The sequence below is a fragment of the Pipistrellus hanaki genome (genome assembly GCF_964339955.1).
Source record: "Pipistrellus hanaki genome assembly, chromosome: 4".
Taxonomy (NCBI): Eukaryota; Metazoa; Chordata; class Mammalia; order Chiroptera; family Vespertilionidae; genus Pipistrellus; species Pipistrellus hanaki.
In genome coordinates this window covers 48,657,717-48,674,221 of record NC_140506.1, presented here as the reverse complement: position 1 = coordinate 48,674,221, position 16,505 = coordinate 48,657,717, and the positions used below count along the sequence as shown (strand labels likewise).

The window sequence follows — 16,505 nt, the reverse complement described above, 5'->3', positions numbered from 1 at the left end:
TATTTCATTGTGGATCATTGTCTGTTAAAAGCTGAAATCGTTGCTTAATTATTTTTAAAAAATAGTCACTGACATTACAAATAAACAGATTAAACATTAGTTTAGTTACTAGGCATTTTTTCATTCTAACCCATTTCTATCTGGTTATATTTTAAGTCTTCTTACAGCTTTATCCCATTTTGCCACTTGTTCTGTTATATTCTTATTCTATCTTGTAAACTGACAAGTAATGATAAATTCAGGATCAGAATTTGAAATAACTAACTTTAAACGTCCACATATCTAACACATGTTTTATATCCCTTTAGCACAAAAGCCTTGTCATTCCACCCCTCACCATGGATACCATCCCATTTAGTTCAGCTGAACCATGCTGACTGCATACACTAAAAGTCTGACAAGTCATTGAAACAGCTCTCTCTTCCTTTACACTCCACCAATGTGCATCAGGTGATCAACTAAGTTAATGAAATATACATTCAAATAAATCCAAGAGGGATAAGAAGCAAAGGAGAGAGAAACAGAGGATGAAAGAGAGAGAAATAGTCAGATTGGTAGAAAAAAAAAAACCAAAACTAATATAAAGGAAAAGCCAAGAATGCTTGGTGATGGCTACCATTTAGGTGGATTTACAGTGTTAATGGCAAAGAGCAGAAACCCAGGAGGTAAACTCTTCTCACTGACCTCAAGGGTATACAGATCAATAACTTGCTTTGGTAAATATGTCCCCTCTAAGTGGTGGCCCTGCCTACTGCCACCAAGGAGGTATTGTGGGCCAACCCTGTAAGGCAGGAACATCCTTCCTCTTGTACTCAAGTTGTGTGTCCCTGCCCACAGCTGCGCTGTGGCACCGCACACCTGGCCCGGGAATGCAGCCAGGGTGGTAGTGGTTTTCTCTAGAGATTGCACATTAGCCCTTCTGTACTTCCATAAGATAACCCTGCAGGTGCTTTTCTTTGCCCTGATTATCAGCGCATAAGAAAAAAAAAAAGAAAAAAAAAGGTTGCATTTTCCTAAGCTACCAAGCAGGCAAGGGTTTGTGTGACTATGATTTTTCTAAGGGTAAAATAAAATAACAAAGGAGAGAAGTCAAGTTCCCTTATTGCTACAGCCCAGACCCAGCACTGCTAATGTCCTGAGAGGGGAAGAAAAATCAATGTTCTGACTATGTTTGCTCTGCATTCCAACTGGGCATTTCGTCCTTTCCTCTTAGTTTAAGCATGTTAAACATTAACATGCTGACACACATGGACAGATGCTCCCTCCACGTGCTATGTTATAGACAGATCTCTTCAGTTATTCAGCACCAACCATTTCAACAATTCAGAGTCTTCTGAAACACAACCAAAGTAACAAAGTAAATAAACAAAATCTTTTGGGCAGCAGGAATACACGTCATGACATTCATCTCCCAAAGCACAGAGTGCCAGGCCCTTTGCCCAGAATTTGGCTCATTCTAATAAAGATGTAGTTCTAGGCAGTTTGATTATTTGATACTGCAGCCACAAAGATTAGAAACAGAAGAATGAAATGGTATGTACTGCCCAGACAAATATACTGACAGTGGTCCAGAAACAGCTGGCCCTCAAAGATGGGGCAGAGTTAATGGTACTACACAGGGAAACCAAAACCAGTAACAACACAAAATAAAAATGATCTATCTCCTTCAACAACTCCACAGTAAAATAAACCATATAATGACAATTCTGAATCATCAAAAATATAATATTCAATACTTTATGAAAGCAGAAGAGTTTTCATACTTTAAAAAAAGTTTTGGCACTTCAATAGGTGAAGTTCTATTTTTTGGATCCTCCACTAATTACTGAAATTATCATACATCAATATTATTTTTAAGGCACATAGTCACTTTTCTAGCCACCTAATATTTGGCCAGGGCAAAGCCACGTCAGAAAATGGGAAAGAGGATAAAAATTTCAGATTCTGATTACTGCATTATAAAGCTGACAATTTGGGAGGGGCGGATAAAGTCTTTAACAAAGGTGGATGGACTGAGCACCTTCCTCCAAACACAGGCTTTAATCTTTCTGAATATATTATTCTTGCACCACGCACAGCATCAATCCTGCTGGTGGAGTGAGGTGGGAAGTTGTTTCTTTTTCACCAAAGACATCATGGAGCTCGGCATCCTAACTGGCCTTCAGATTACTTGTTAAGCAGGCAGATTTCCAGGATCTGCACTTGGATATGCTAGTTTGGAATGTTTGGCTGGGACCCTGGAGTCTGCATTTTTTTTAAACCTCATCAGATTTGGAATCACTGACCTAGGATGCTGCGGTTTGGGGAGGTGCTCTGAGTGCCCAAGCTTCCCAGTTAATTCACCTCCAGCTTGAGGGATCTCTAATCCAAAGATCTGTTGGTGATGCTCCAGTGATACTCTAACATTCATTTGGGCTCCCATTGTGGACACACAGAGCTCATTCTCCCATAGGACCTCAGGGAGACTCCTGGCTAGCACCCTAGGAGTTCAAAGACATTAAGACAGAACAAGAAACATAACACTAGCCACAACTTGGTTTTCTATTATGAAGCAATTGGTCTCCACCCACCCACCAAAAATAATTTAAAAAAATTGTTTGAAAATAAATATAAAGGAGACTGGATATTTTATTGTATCAAGACGAGCTATGAGAAAAGCAAAGACTGTTGCTATTGTTGCTTTTGATGGGTTTCTTCAAGAAGCTGACAGTGGTGGTCAGACTATTCCAACTCTGACCTTGCTCTTACCTTCTGCCACTCTATTTATGATGATAAGAGCTCTCTCTCATAGGTATTGCTTAGCCTGTTTTGTTCTGAATCATTTATTTAGGCATTCATACTCTCTAACTTCAATCTTTGCACTATTTGAATTTTTCACAAAAAAAATTTACAGTCCCCCAATTGCACAGATTTTTCATATAAAACCTCACATAGACCAACACTTAAAAATAAAATGAATCATTAGTAATGTATTCAAACCTTTCCGCCTGGATAGAACTAAAGCCTAGCTATGCTTCTTTGGTATTTCAGCTGTCAGAGTGTTTACTCTTTACCTTTATGGGTTTTTTTTTTCCATTACATGAAAAACAAACATTGATATCTCTAAACACATAGAAATTTTCTTCTGTAAAAACTAAGTAAACTCTACTGTCAACAGGGCAATTTGTTTAACCTCTTCTCTTCTATTGCTGAACAGGGATAGTATATAGTTTGAGACTGAGGGATTGTGGCTATTATTCTCTGGCCCTATATAGCAGTATCGGTATATTTGGAACTCCATTTAATTTCTAAACATTTCCATCTCTCTTTATCAAGCGACACTACATGGTAATGCCTGCAAATTAAAGGAGCTTTCTAAATACACCACAGTATTAATATATTTAGGTGGGTAGAATAGATTGGAATTAGGATAATGAGGAGAAATAAGATTTTTGTGAAGTCAACTGAAATAAATTGTGAGTGGATTATCTTGAACAAAAAGTAAAGTAATTTCCCTTGCTCTTAGCTAGTAGACATATTTTAGATTTAATATAAATAATCTACAAAGTTCTTCCCTCTACATATTTTGCCCTCCTCACTTCTTAAAACATATCTGCCTAGGCTATGTTTACATCATTCATTAAGACCTTATCTACATGATACTCAATAAATATTTAAAGAAAGAATAAATAAATACCATTTAAATTTTCAACTTAGTATTTCAAGCATGGAAACAAAAAGAATTTCACAACTTAAGGAAACTAAACTATTTCACTGTAGAGAGAATACAGGCTTTGTAGTGAGTAAAACTGGGCTAGAATTCTCATTAGCCCCTAACTAATGGACAAGCCTCAAACATTTAGCTTTTCAATCTATAAAATGGGTTAATACTATTTGCAGACTTGCTGTAAAGATTATAAGTTATATCTGTCAATCTCTAAGCATAATTTCTGGCATATGATTTTGATGATGGTAAGGATGAGTTTTCTTTAAGAATTAATATTACTATGAGTCCAGTTATTTATTTCTATCGTTTTGCATGTTCCAACTTTTGTGTGTGCCTACTATGACTTTATTATTTTCCTTGATCTAATTTCCCAGAACAATAGAAGGAATAAGAATACACATTCCAAAATAAATAGAAATAATTAAAAATTTTAGAATGTTGCAAATAGCAATATTTAATATTTTCTTATGACTAGGCAGTATTCCATTGTATATAAGAACCAGATTTCCTTTATCTAATTAACTATTGAGGAAATTCTTGGGTTGTTTCCATGTTTTGAACACCATGAATAATCCTGCAATCAACATAGGGGTGCATATATCTTTGTGAATAAATGTTTTCACATTTTTCAGGTAGATACCCAGAAGAAAGGTTGCCGGGTCATACGGTAACTCTGTTCTTAATTTTCCAGGAAACCTCCATCCTGTTTTCCATAGTGGCTGAACCAGTTTACTTTCCCACCAACAGTGCATGAGAGTTGCTTTTTCTCCATAACCTCTCTAAAACTTGTTATTACTTGTCTTGTTGATAATAGCCATTCTAACAGGTGTGAGATGGTATCTCGTTGTAGTTTCCCTAATAGCTAGTGAAATTAAGCATCTTTTCATATATCTGTTGGCCATGGATGGATCTTGAAATGATCATGCTAAGTGAAAAGAATCGGAGAGAATAAGTTAAAAAAAAAAAAAAAACCAACATATTATTTCACTTATATGTGTGACATAAAACTGAAAGTGACAAATGAACAAAGAAGACAAAAAACAAACACACAAAAACTCACAGACAATAGTATAGTGATTACCATAGGGAGGGAGGTGGAAGTAGTGAAGGGTAGGAGATGAGATGTGATAGAAGATTTGAATTTAGGTAATAGGCACACACTGCAATATACAGATGATGTACCATAGAAGAGTGCATTTAAAACCTATAAAATTTTACTAAACAATGTCCCCCCAATAAATTTAATTATTTTTTAAAATTTTAGAATGTTAATTCCAATGTTTGGAGCTTTACTGTGGGTTCTTTTTAGCCATTAAAATTGTTGAATTACAAAGAAGATAAACTTGAATCAAAACTAATTTATTGGGAGGATACAGGGTAGCTCATAGAATTGAAGGAAATGCTTTATAGCCAGATTTTGTAGGAAAGAACCAGATGGATCAAGATAGGGGAATTAAAGGAGTATGGTTAGGGCAATGTGGACAGAATGTTCCAATTCAAATCACTTTCTAATTTTCTGTCACTCTATTTAATAATAATAAAAATTCACATTTATGTATTGCTTACCTATGCCAGTAATGATTCTACGTACTTTCCATGCATTAATTCATTTAATCCTCACAACAGGCTTATGAGGAACACAATTCTCAGGAAACAAAGTCTCATCAGTGTAGTTTGAGTCATATTCCCTTGCATTCAATAGCCTCACCAAGGCACAATGGAATAAGGAAGTCAGGATAATTTTCACAAAAGAAAGGTTAAATAAGCAGCTGGGCAGGCTCATTTAAATGATGCACACTGCATTTCACATGCCTAGCTAGGAAAGATCCATGTTTTTATTTCTAGTTGGCAAAATATTTTCTATTAGTGATATTCAATGACTAGCATTTAGAAAGTTCAAAAATAAAATGCCTATCCTCCAGAAAGTAAAATCATATTTTGTTTTCTTTTACATATATAAGTAAGAATATAGTAATACTTAAAATGAGTATAGCTTTCAGTTATTAAGTTGAAAAATCATATGTATTTAACAAAAATTAGTTAAAGAAAATGTAAGTTCAGTCCAGTTTAACTTGCCTGACTCCACTAAGTCTAGGAATCATAGAAGAGAGGAAATTCTCTCCCTGTTACCACAGGATTAGTGAAATAAACATTTTCCCAATCTCTTATAAGCCCCTGGTAAAATAATTCCTTCGTTGATTTATTCAAATAAATAATACTTCCATTTCCAGAGAAAAAGAGACATTTCATTATTCTGAGTACTTCCATTAATACACACACACACACACAATTCTGATATTTGACTTAGAAAAAAAAAATCAGTTGCTGCCAATTTTCATCCTATATAATAAAGGGGTAACATGCAAATTAATCCTCACATCAAGATGACTGACTGCCTATGACCAGGCTGGCAGGAGGGTTAGTGAGGGATGACCAAATGACTGAACATGCAGGCTGCATGGAGCTGTGAGGGGTGACCAGGCTAGCAGTGGGGAAGTTGGGGGTGACCAGACCAGCAGAGGGGACAGTTGGGGGCAACCAGGCAGGTGGGGGGCAGTAAGAGGTGACTAGGCTGGCGGGGGGACAGTTAAGGGTGAACAGACCACAGGGGGGGGTCAGTAAGGGATGACCAGGCTGGTGAAGCGGGGGCGGTTAAGAGCAACCAGACCGGCAGGGAATGGATAGTTGAGGGCAACCAGGCCGGCATGCAAAGGCAATGAGGGGCAATCAGGCCCGCAATAAGGGCTGTTAGTGGTGACCAGGCAGGCAAGCAGGTGAGCAATTAGAAGCCAACGGTCCAGGATTGTGAGAGGGATGTCCAACTGACGGTTTGGGCCTGATCCCCAAGATCAAGCCTAAACCAGCAGTCAGATATCCCCCAAGGGGTCCAGAATTGGAGAGGGTGCAGGTTAGGCTGAGGGGACCCCCCTCCCCCAGTGCATGAATTTCGTGCACCGGGATTCTAGTGTTATTATAAAGCGTGGTTTTTGCAGGAGGGTAGGAACCATATTTTATTCATCCTTATATCTAGTCCCTAACATAGGGACTACATTGAAGGAATAGTCAAAACTTATTTTACAAATGAAGGAATAAATATTTAAATTCACTCCACATTCCATTTTTTCCTATTAGAACCTGATCATCGTTATTACCATCTAACGTACCTAGAAATATGAAAAAACCTCAAAGCTTTTAAGATATGCAAGAATAAAACATCAGCAACCTTTAAGTTCAAGATTATATTCATTATTCATTCAGTCATTAGATATACTTTGAATGTCTATTGTATTCAAGTCAACAGGCTAATGTTAAAAGAATTAGAGGTCTGAATCAGAGTATAGGTGGCTCACCTATATTCTCAGATTTCCACTGAAATGTTCATATATAAAAGACAAGAGAAGGTTGTTCATATGTAAAAGACAAGAGAAGGTTGTTTTCAAGTTAGAAACCAGAGAAATACCATCCACAAAGCAGAAACTTATAGGCGTTTCTGCTATAAATATAATAGATCAGAGGAAAATCAAATAAGACCAGTCACCAAGGAATAACTCTCAAATTCTCCATGCATAGTGTTTATTTGGATGGAAAAAATCTGATGGCTGGGGGTTCTAATGCAGCAGAGTGTGAATGCACCCGTGGGAATTCAATTGGCTGAGGCATATCACTGGCATTTGAAATGAGTGTTTCTTGAAGCTGAATTATTACAGAGGCTATACCAAACAGTAAGGTTGAAGCTGGGAAAAAGCTGGGCATAGCCACAGCTTAAAGTATGAAGCAAGTTGGCTGAGAAAGAGGCAGTAAAGAAAACTAGAACCAGAAACCTGACACCTGCACAGTACCTTCACCAAATATGGAGAGAAAATATGGCACAGTCAACATTACTCTGCTAAACTCCACAATGTGTCCATCTCCCTTCTTCCTCCTTGCAAGCTGTGGAAGATGAACCTGTGAACCTACAATATAAATGATATTAAGCTGTAGTCAAGCTTAAGAGCTTATAGCTGTAGTCTAACCTACTACTTTGTGAGCAAAACCCAAACATGGGTATTGCACTGCTTACATAAGAATGAGAAGCAGGGAGAAAAATAAATACAGGGATAAGGTTATAATAATTTCTATAGCATAATAAATTTAAGAAAACATTCAAGACTTTTGAAAAGCAAAATTTAAAAGTTAACTGCTATATAAAAAAATAGAATATCAGAAAATGTGTCCTTCATGTCCCCAATAAAATTAAGAAAACTTGAACTATAAAAGGTGAGTGAGGTTAGATTACAAATTAGATGAAAGTTTATTTGGGTAAAAGGAAACAAAGGTAGAATGGAGGCAGTTAAAATACAATTGACACTACAGAAAATAAAATTAGTGATGTGAAGAAAAAACATTTATTTCAATATGCAGAGAAAAAGGGTAGAGACTTAAAAGATGAGGAAAAATGTTAAAAGAAGAATGATGAAAAATAAAAATCCAATGTTAATAATTAGTATTCAGATAATACCTGAAGAACATAAAGCAATAACTAAAGATATAATAAAAGAAAATTGAAAGATATTAGAACAAAATGGTTCCCTAGTATGAAAGATTAATGAAAAATGGCCAATACCTCTTGAAATTTTAACTTTTCAGAGAGAAGATTTAATATTACATGCATCTAGGCATAAAAAAGCAAAGTTAGAAAAACAAAGAAGCAAATATAATAAAGTCCATACTGGGGGTGAGGGATGGGGGAGTCACAAATTTCACTAAAGTCATTAACTTTGGGATCAAAAGAAACTCAATACTCCTATTAAGAGACAATTTAAAAATAATTCAGTAGAAAATAAGTAAAGTGTAATGAAGGCAATTTATAAAACAAAATTAATATTAACAATAAATAATAAAATAGCAATCCCTTACATAGCACTTATTTTGTGCCAGGTGCTATTTAAAAGACGTAAACAAATTATATATGTTTACATATATAAATCATATTTATATAGTTAACTGGTCAATATATAATCAAAATTTCAATCTCATCATTAAACAAGGTCATTACAAACTATATTATTCTATCATATTGACAATGATTACAGCTATTAGTTATAGCTATTGGTCCCAGAACAAACACTCTCATATATGTTGGTAAGAGTATAAAATGACACTACCAATCTGGCTAGCAAAGGAGGGCAGTTGGGGGTGAGATCAGGCCAGCAAGGGAAGGCAATTGGGGGCAATCAGGTCAGCAGGGGAGGGAAGTTGGGGGGGACCAGGCCTTTAGGGGAGGGCAGTTGGGGGCCATCAGGCCAGCAGGGGAGGGCAGTGTAGGGGGGAGACCAAGCTTGCAGGGGAGGGCTGTTGGGGGCAACCAGGCCAGCAAGGGAGGGCAGTTGAGGGCCAGCAGGCCAGCAGGGGAGGGCAACTGGGGGCAATAGGGCTTGCAGGGAAGCAGTTAGGTGTTCATCAGGTAGGCAGGAAAGTGGTTAGGGGGTGATCAGGCTGGCAGGCAGAAGTGGTTAGAGACAATCAGGTAGGCAGGCAGGCAGGCAAGTGTTTAGGAGCCATCAGTCTTGGACTATGAGAGGAATGTCCAACTGCCAGTTTAGGCCTGATCCCACAGGAACATCCCCCAAGGGGTCCCAGATTGGAGAGGGTGCAGGCTGGACTGAAGGACACTACCACCACCACCACCAACCCCAGTGCAGGAATTTCATGCATCGGGCCTCATATATATATATATATATATATATATATATATATATATATATATATAGAGAGAGAGAGAGAGAGAGAGAGAGAGAACAAGCACAGAGGAATGAGAACAAGCCAAAATAATTTGCCCCAAAGGTAGTTGGACTATGAATAGTTTTTATTTTCTTTTTACTTTTCTGAAAATCGTTTGAAAAAATAACATTGCATTTAAATTTGTTTCAATTATTGGAGATGGTTTAACTTTCTTTAGTGATACTCATAATCTTTTATTATTCATCAATAAATAATTAAAATGGCCCTAGCCAGTTTGGCTCACTGGATAGAGAGCCAGCCTGCAGACTAAAGGGTCCCAGGTTTGATTCCAGTCAAGGACACATGCCTGGGTTGTGGGCTCGATCCCCAATGGGGGCGTGCAGGAGGCAGTCAATCAATGATTCTCTCTCATCATTGAGTTTCTATCTCTCTCTTCCTCTCCCTTCCTCTCTGAAATCAATAACAATGTATTTTTAAAAGAAATAATTAAAATGAAAGAGCTAAGGGTATCAATAAATTAGAGTGAAACAAGTCTAAAAAAAAAAAAGAAGTAACTGAAGGTAAAAATATATTTTATTAGATTAGAAAATGGAGAAAGATAGAATTAAAAACAACTCTATGAGTAAACCTTTTGTATAAAAACAAGTTTTAGGAAAAATTAAGAATGGGTAAGAAGACAAGTCAACAGACATAACTTTTTCATTTGTTAAAAATATGTACATATAATTTTGTAAAAAGTAAACAAACTGGAAATAAAAATGTTTATAGAAAAAATACAAATTTCCAAAATTGAATCAAGAAGACATAGACAAGCTAATAGATCAATGATTATGAAAAGAATTTAAAACTTTGTCAACTATTATTCCCAGAATATGGTTCTAGGCCCCTTTAGTTTTCATATAAAATTATAGAAAATTTCTAAGCAATTAATCATTTTCAAACTATTAGTAGTCACTTCCACAGACTAGAGAAGAATATAAAACATCTAGACACTGTTTTAAGAAACAAATTTATCCCTAATTCCCATATTATACAAAATTAGTAAACAGATACTTAAAACAAAAACAAAAACAAAACTCATACTGAAAAAAATACATGTAAGCAAAATTCTAACAGATACAAACCAACAATACATATCCCAATATGAAGATTCTAGGGTAGTTCACCATTTGAGATTCCTCTTCTTGGGGCTATACCTCCCTCTCTCTATAAAATTAATCTCTTGCTGGTCACCTCAGCCCATTACACCTCAGCCCATAAGTGAGATTTATGAACTCACATTGTGAACAGACCTCAAGCAGCTTGAGTTTTTGTTGAACATCAACTAATTCAAATCATTAAAAAAACAAGGACTGTCATCTAACTTCAATCACCAGAAACATCTGGGTCTTATAGCTCCTCTCTGAGAAATCCTTACACAGTATTTTTCAAGCACACAAACAAAACAAGAGGCAGGTTACTGGATTCAGAGAAAGAAGGTGATACTTCTGATTGGCAGGACAAAGATCAGGAACGTGGCAGCATATGAGTTACTTCTTCGAAGGCAGGGTTTGGACACATTTGTATCATAACACATGGAGAGGAATATAGCACAAAAAATAAGCACCCAGGTCCAGTCAGTCAGAATTATAATACATACATTGTCCAAGATAAGATATGGGCTACCCAATAAAATTTTAATAAACAGATAATATTGATACCTAATATAAATTTGCCCAAAATATGCAATATTTGAGAAAAACCACCACAGGCCAGCAGTGGAGTATCAAGTTCAATAGGAATGCTTTACATTATTTCTGAACATTCACAGGATATTTTGTTTTGTCTTTCCTCCATTCCTTACCCCTCAACTAACTTAAAAATTTAGAGGGATATACTAAAAATGCCCATGCAAGCACAAATAGTTCTGGGCTGAGAAAGGGGAAGGATTCCAGAGTCCTGGAGGGAGGCAGTCCTAGAGAGGCAAGTGTGTGTAATGAGCCCAGCTCTGGTCTCTATCACAGCAGTATGTGCACCAAGCTCTCAGAACTGGCAACTGCCTACAGGGCCAGGCCAGGGAGTAAATAGCCAGGCTTGAGGAAAAGAATCCAGGAGCTTGGCAATGACAGCCACTTTTCCTGGACATGTCACTAAATTGTGAGTTTCAAAAAGGAAATAGAGCTGACCATTATGTTATTTGGGATTTCCACAAAACTATGCCCAAAGATGACTGTGATAAATATTTCCCAAGGTAATTCCAAATACAGCCACAGTATAAGCATAGTGGTTTAAAAATGAGGTCTGAAGTCCAATAGAACTGGGTGTGAATCTCAGCTCTCCCCATTGTGAGTTAAGTGGCCTTAGGCAGAGTGCTCCTCATCTCTGCAGACTAGTTTTCTTTCTGTAAAATGGGAATAATTCCAAGGTTATTAAATGACACATACATATATTACAGACCTGTTGCACAATAGGCCTTCCTTCCCCTGGCTGCCAGCACCAGTTTTCTTCTGGCACCTGGGACCCAGGCCTTCACTCTGGCTGCAGCGGAGAAGCCAAGCCTCTTCAGTCCTCAGTCGTCTTCAGTCTTCAGTCTTTATCTGTGCTCAGGCCAGAGCCTTCAGTCTTCACTCCTGGAATGTGTATGCAAATTAACCTTCCATCTTTGTTGGTTTAATTTGCATACTCACTCCTGATTGACTGGTGGGCATCACGAAGGTATGGTCAATTTGCATATTTTCCTTTTATTAGTCTAGATGCGTGCGCGTGTGCACGTGCACACATGCACAAGCACACACACACACACTGTATATATAGTCTATCTCATAATACAGTAGTTACTAAATAAGTAGTAATCATAATATTCCAATATATTTTCGATATTATCAGAAGGCAAAGAAATTATAATAAGAACTGATCTTTCCAGTGTTTCTTCATACCAATGAGAGAAATCAGGAATCTTGTAGTCTAGAATCCAGCTCCCCATAATCTAGGGTCATTTCCAGTATCCCCAGCACTCTAAAGTCTCTGGAGTTCTAGAATCATTCCCATGTTCCCGCTGCTAGAAAAGGAAACCAGTTACCCAGAGAAGGGTGGGGGAAATATGTTCTAGTCCTTGAGTAGCCAGAATGGACTTTCAGAGGCAGGGAATATTGAGATTCCAAGAAGATTTAAGAACTTTTTTTCCTCTAAGGGAAGAAACTAGGTTATGTGCTCTTAACTCAATGAGGTTTAAGGTCACAGCTGGGGGGAGAGAGAAGATAGCTGGCCTTAATTAGCTCCAAAAAAAGCTCAGAACTCCTGGGACTAATCCAAAAGCAAGCAGAACTTCTGGTGGAGAGATCTAAGCTCCCAAGTGTAAGTACTAGTTTCAGTAGAATGAAACTAAATCTAGGACAGCTTCTGAACAATTCCCATTTAACTAGCATTTACATGTTAGAAGAACTAATTTTATCCTTCTCACAGCTCCTATATATACAAAAGCTCAGTCACCACTAAAAAATAAGTTTTGTGAAGGGATGAACTATGTCTTCCCTTTCTACTGCTATATGATCAAGGAATAGCAGTGTACCAGCATACAGTTGGTGCTTAATAAGTATTCATTGAACTAAATTATTCAAAGCTACACAATGAGTTAGTAGAGGGAATCTGAATTTGAACTCTAGTCTGACTCTAAAAACCACACTCGCCTCTATGTCACACTACCAGCCAAAGTAGTCTCAGGCCAGACCAATTCCAAGGCAAACTCCTGTCCTGACTCTCTCCCTACAAGATCTCCTGGGGCCCACCAAACTGAACTGGGAGAACCACTTGGAAGGGAACCCTTGGGAGAATTTATGAATCCAGAAATTGTTGCAGATATTTCTAGTTGTTAAAAGAAGTTTGATTTATTCAGGTCACAAAGTTTCCATTTTAAAATATTCACCTCCTAAATATATTTGTTATCTTAATTATTGCAATGATTTCCAACTCTTCAAATAGTATGCTTTATATACATGCAGTTTATTGTATATAAGTTACACTTCAATAAAATATTAAAGTGTGCACAAACACACACACCATAGACTGTCCCCAGACTTCCTGTGAACTACTTCTGGCCAATGAGTATAAGCATAAGTCTACTAGATGAGGTTTCATTACTGTTAAGTTGTAATGAACTTTTTACCTTTTGAGTTTCCCTTTTCTTTCTGCCTAGTGGTGAAACTGACATCCTGAGGAAATGAGGACGAAGGTTCAAGCTAAGGCTGGTGAAACAGGGACTAGACTGGGATCCTGAGTCCTTGATGACTGACTGGAGGGGCTGCATCTGCTTTGGCCCGTCCATCTCCTTCATTTATTGTTCTGTGAACAAAGTAAGTCTCTATTTAGTTGACCTGATAGCGTATGATTTCTTCATATGCTGCTTGTAACTACTGAATGACAATATTCCCAAGCAAAATAGAATGAAGATAATGCAACACCATTCCTCAAAAATCTTTAATTGCTGCAAAGTAAAATCCAAAGCCACCTGTCTCATCTACTACTACTCTACTGTATGACAGCCTTCCATAGGTATACCCTTCTAGCTCCAGCAGGCTCTTTGCTATTTTGCAAACAAGCAATATGTTTTAAGATTAATACTATTCTCTCAACCTGATACATCATTATTCTATAATCCTACACACCCTGGAAGATTTAAAGAATAGATAGAGGCCACAGTTAGCCAGTGAAAGACTTGAGAAGAAAATGTATGTTTCCTGAACATAAACCCGATGTTCTTTGCCCTAAATACCCATATCTAGAGTAGAAAAGTCAAATGCTCTGGTAAAGACTTGATTTACTCTTTGCTTTTCTTTAATATTACAAGCTCTCACTTAAAAAAAAACACACACACAATAAATTATTTATTTTTTAATATGTCAGAATGAAAAGCTCATTTATACCAGTTGTCGTGAGAAAAGCTAACATTTTAAGAATATTTTCCCCTGTTTTACAGTTTTTGATTATACATGAACACAAAGAGTTTCTGTTTTGTATAGGTTGTAGAATATATATGTGAATGTCATGTTGTCTCATAGTAGAAACTAAGGCATTTTGTGGTGGCCAAACCCCAAAGTTACTGACCAAAATATTTCATTTCTAGAGCTACTTATTATGTAACTAGGATAAAGTAATTAAACCTTCCTGTTCATCCATCTGTCAAGGAGAAAGATTATATTTGCCATCTGTCCAGCTTTCAGGTATGGCAAATATTGATGAGGGAATCTAAACTAAGTATAGGACTTTATTCCAGCTCATTTAAAAGAGTATTGAAAAGTCTACTCTACAAATCAATTTCTATTTATTGATTTTGTTCTTTGGAATATTTCAAATATAACAGAAACTAATTATTTGCTACCCAGAACTAACAGAGGTTAATATTAGACCTTCTTTGCTTCATTATTTCTTTATTCTTTAGTAAAGTATTTCAGATACAGCTAAAGCTCTAATTCCACACCCATGCCATTCCTCTCCTTTTCCCGCAAAGGTATCTTAAAGTTTTGGTATTAATATATTTTTATTGATTTCAGAAAGGAAGGGAGAGGGAGAGAGAGATAGAAACATCCATGATGAGAGAGAATCATGGATTGATTGCCTCCTGCAAGTCCCCCACTGGGGATTGAGTCCACAACCCAGGTATGTGCCCTTGACAGGAATCAAACCTGGGACCTTTCAGTTTGTAGGCTGACACTTTATCCACTGAGCCAAACTGGCTAGGGCTCTGACCAGTATTTTAGCTTGCTGCTGGTGTCTGGCTGATCTAGACAAGCCCCAATTGTGTACCAGTGGGGTCCCTCAGCTTGGCCTGTGCCCTCGCCCAATCTGGGACCCCTCAGGGGAAGTTGGAAAGCCAGTTTCAGCCCAATCCCTACAGGCCAGGCTGAAGTTCTTCACTGGTGCACAAATCCATGCACTGGGCTTCTAGTAAAGATGGAAAGAAAAAATCACCTAGTAACATTATTAAAATTGCAAATTTCTTGAATCTTTTGACATCCCCTATTCAAAAGATTTTATTCAGCCCAGTGGTTGAGCACTGACCCAAGTACCAGGTCATGGTTTGATTTCTGGTCAGGGCACGTGCCTGGGTTGCAGACTCCCCAGTGGGGGGTGTGCAGGAGGCAGCTTATCAATAAATCTCATCATTGATGTTTCTATCTCTCCCTCTCATTTCTTATCTGAAATCAATAAAAAAAATTTTTTTTAAATATTTGATTCATAGGTCTAGAGTAAAATTGATAAATTTTTGTTTTTCTGTATTTTTATGCTTTACTTTTACAATATAATAAAAGAAATAATCTCCTCTGTTTTGATATACAGTGCCTAGTGAATAGCATCGAATAGCTGGGTCACTGCCAAAATCCAATATGCATTTTTTACTTTCTTTTTTAAATGTTTTTATTAATAATCTAATCATTGTTGCTCTACAAGGAAAATAACAAATAATAAAATATTACCAATGTCATTGTTTTCATGTTATTATATCATAATTATTTTAATAACTTTATTGGTATTTAATTTATACCATAAAGTTCACCTTTTTAAGTCTGTTGAAGTAAAGAACTCAGTCAAATTTGTAATTGTGCAACAATCACCATAGTCTAATTTAAAAACATTTTTTATCATCCCTAAAAGAAAACAATACCCAATAGCAGTTACTTCTTTTCCTCTTCTCTCCTTCTCTCACAAACTCTAGTTAACTGTTAATCTACTTTCTGTTTCTATAAATGTGCTTATTCTGAATCATATCTAATAAAAGAGTAATATGCAAATTGACCATCACTCCAACACACAAGAAAGCTGTGCCCAGGTGGACACAAGATGGCCACCACAAGATGGCTGGCAGGGGAGGGCAGTTGTGGGAGATCAGTCCTGCAGGGGAGGGCATTTGGGGGCAACCAGGCCTACAGGGGAGGGCAGTTGGGGGGACCAGGCTGGAAGGGGAGAGAAGTTAGAGGGTGGGGGGAACCAGGCCTGCAAGGGAGGCATTTGGGGGGACCAGGCCTGCAGGGGAGGGCAGTTGGAGGTGAACAACCCTGCAGGGAAGGGCAGTTAGGAGTGACTGCAGGCCGGCAGAGCAAGGAAG

General features: G+C 37.4%; 1 long non-coding RNA gene across 3 annotated transcripts in view; it reads right to left on the bottom strand.

Annotated features, from left to right (window-relative positions):
* The window catches only part of LOC311621664, a 164,326-nt gene that overhangs the window by 53,156 nt on the left and 94,665 nt on the right, over window positions 1–16,505 (bottom strand). For 2 of the 3 annotated variants that reach the window (XR_014794858.1, XR_014794859.1), the window contains exon 3: window positions 13,569–13,744. The exons of the other annotated variant lie outside the window; for it this stretch is intronic. This is a non-coding gene — a long non-coding RNA (uncharacterized lncRNA). The remainder of the gene's footprint in view (window positions 1–13,568; window positions 13,745–16,505) is intronic. 3 annotated transcript variants of the gene reach the window in all.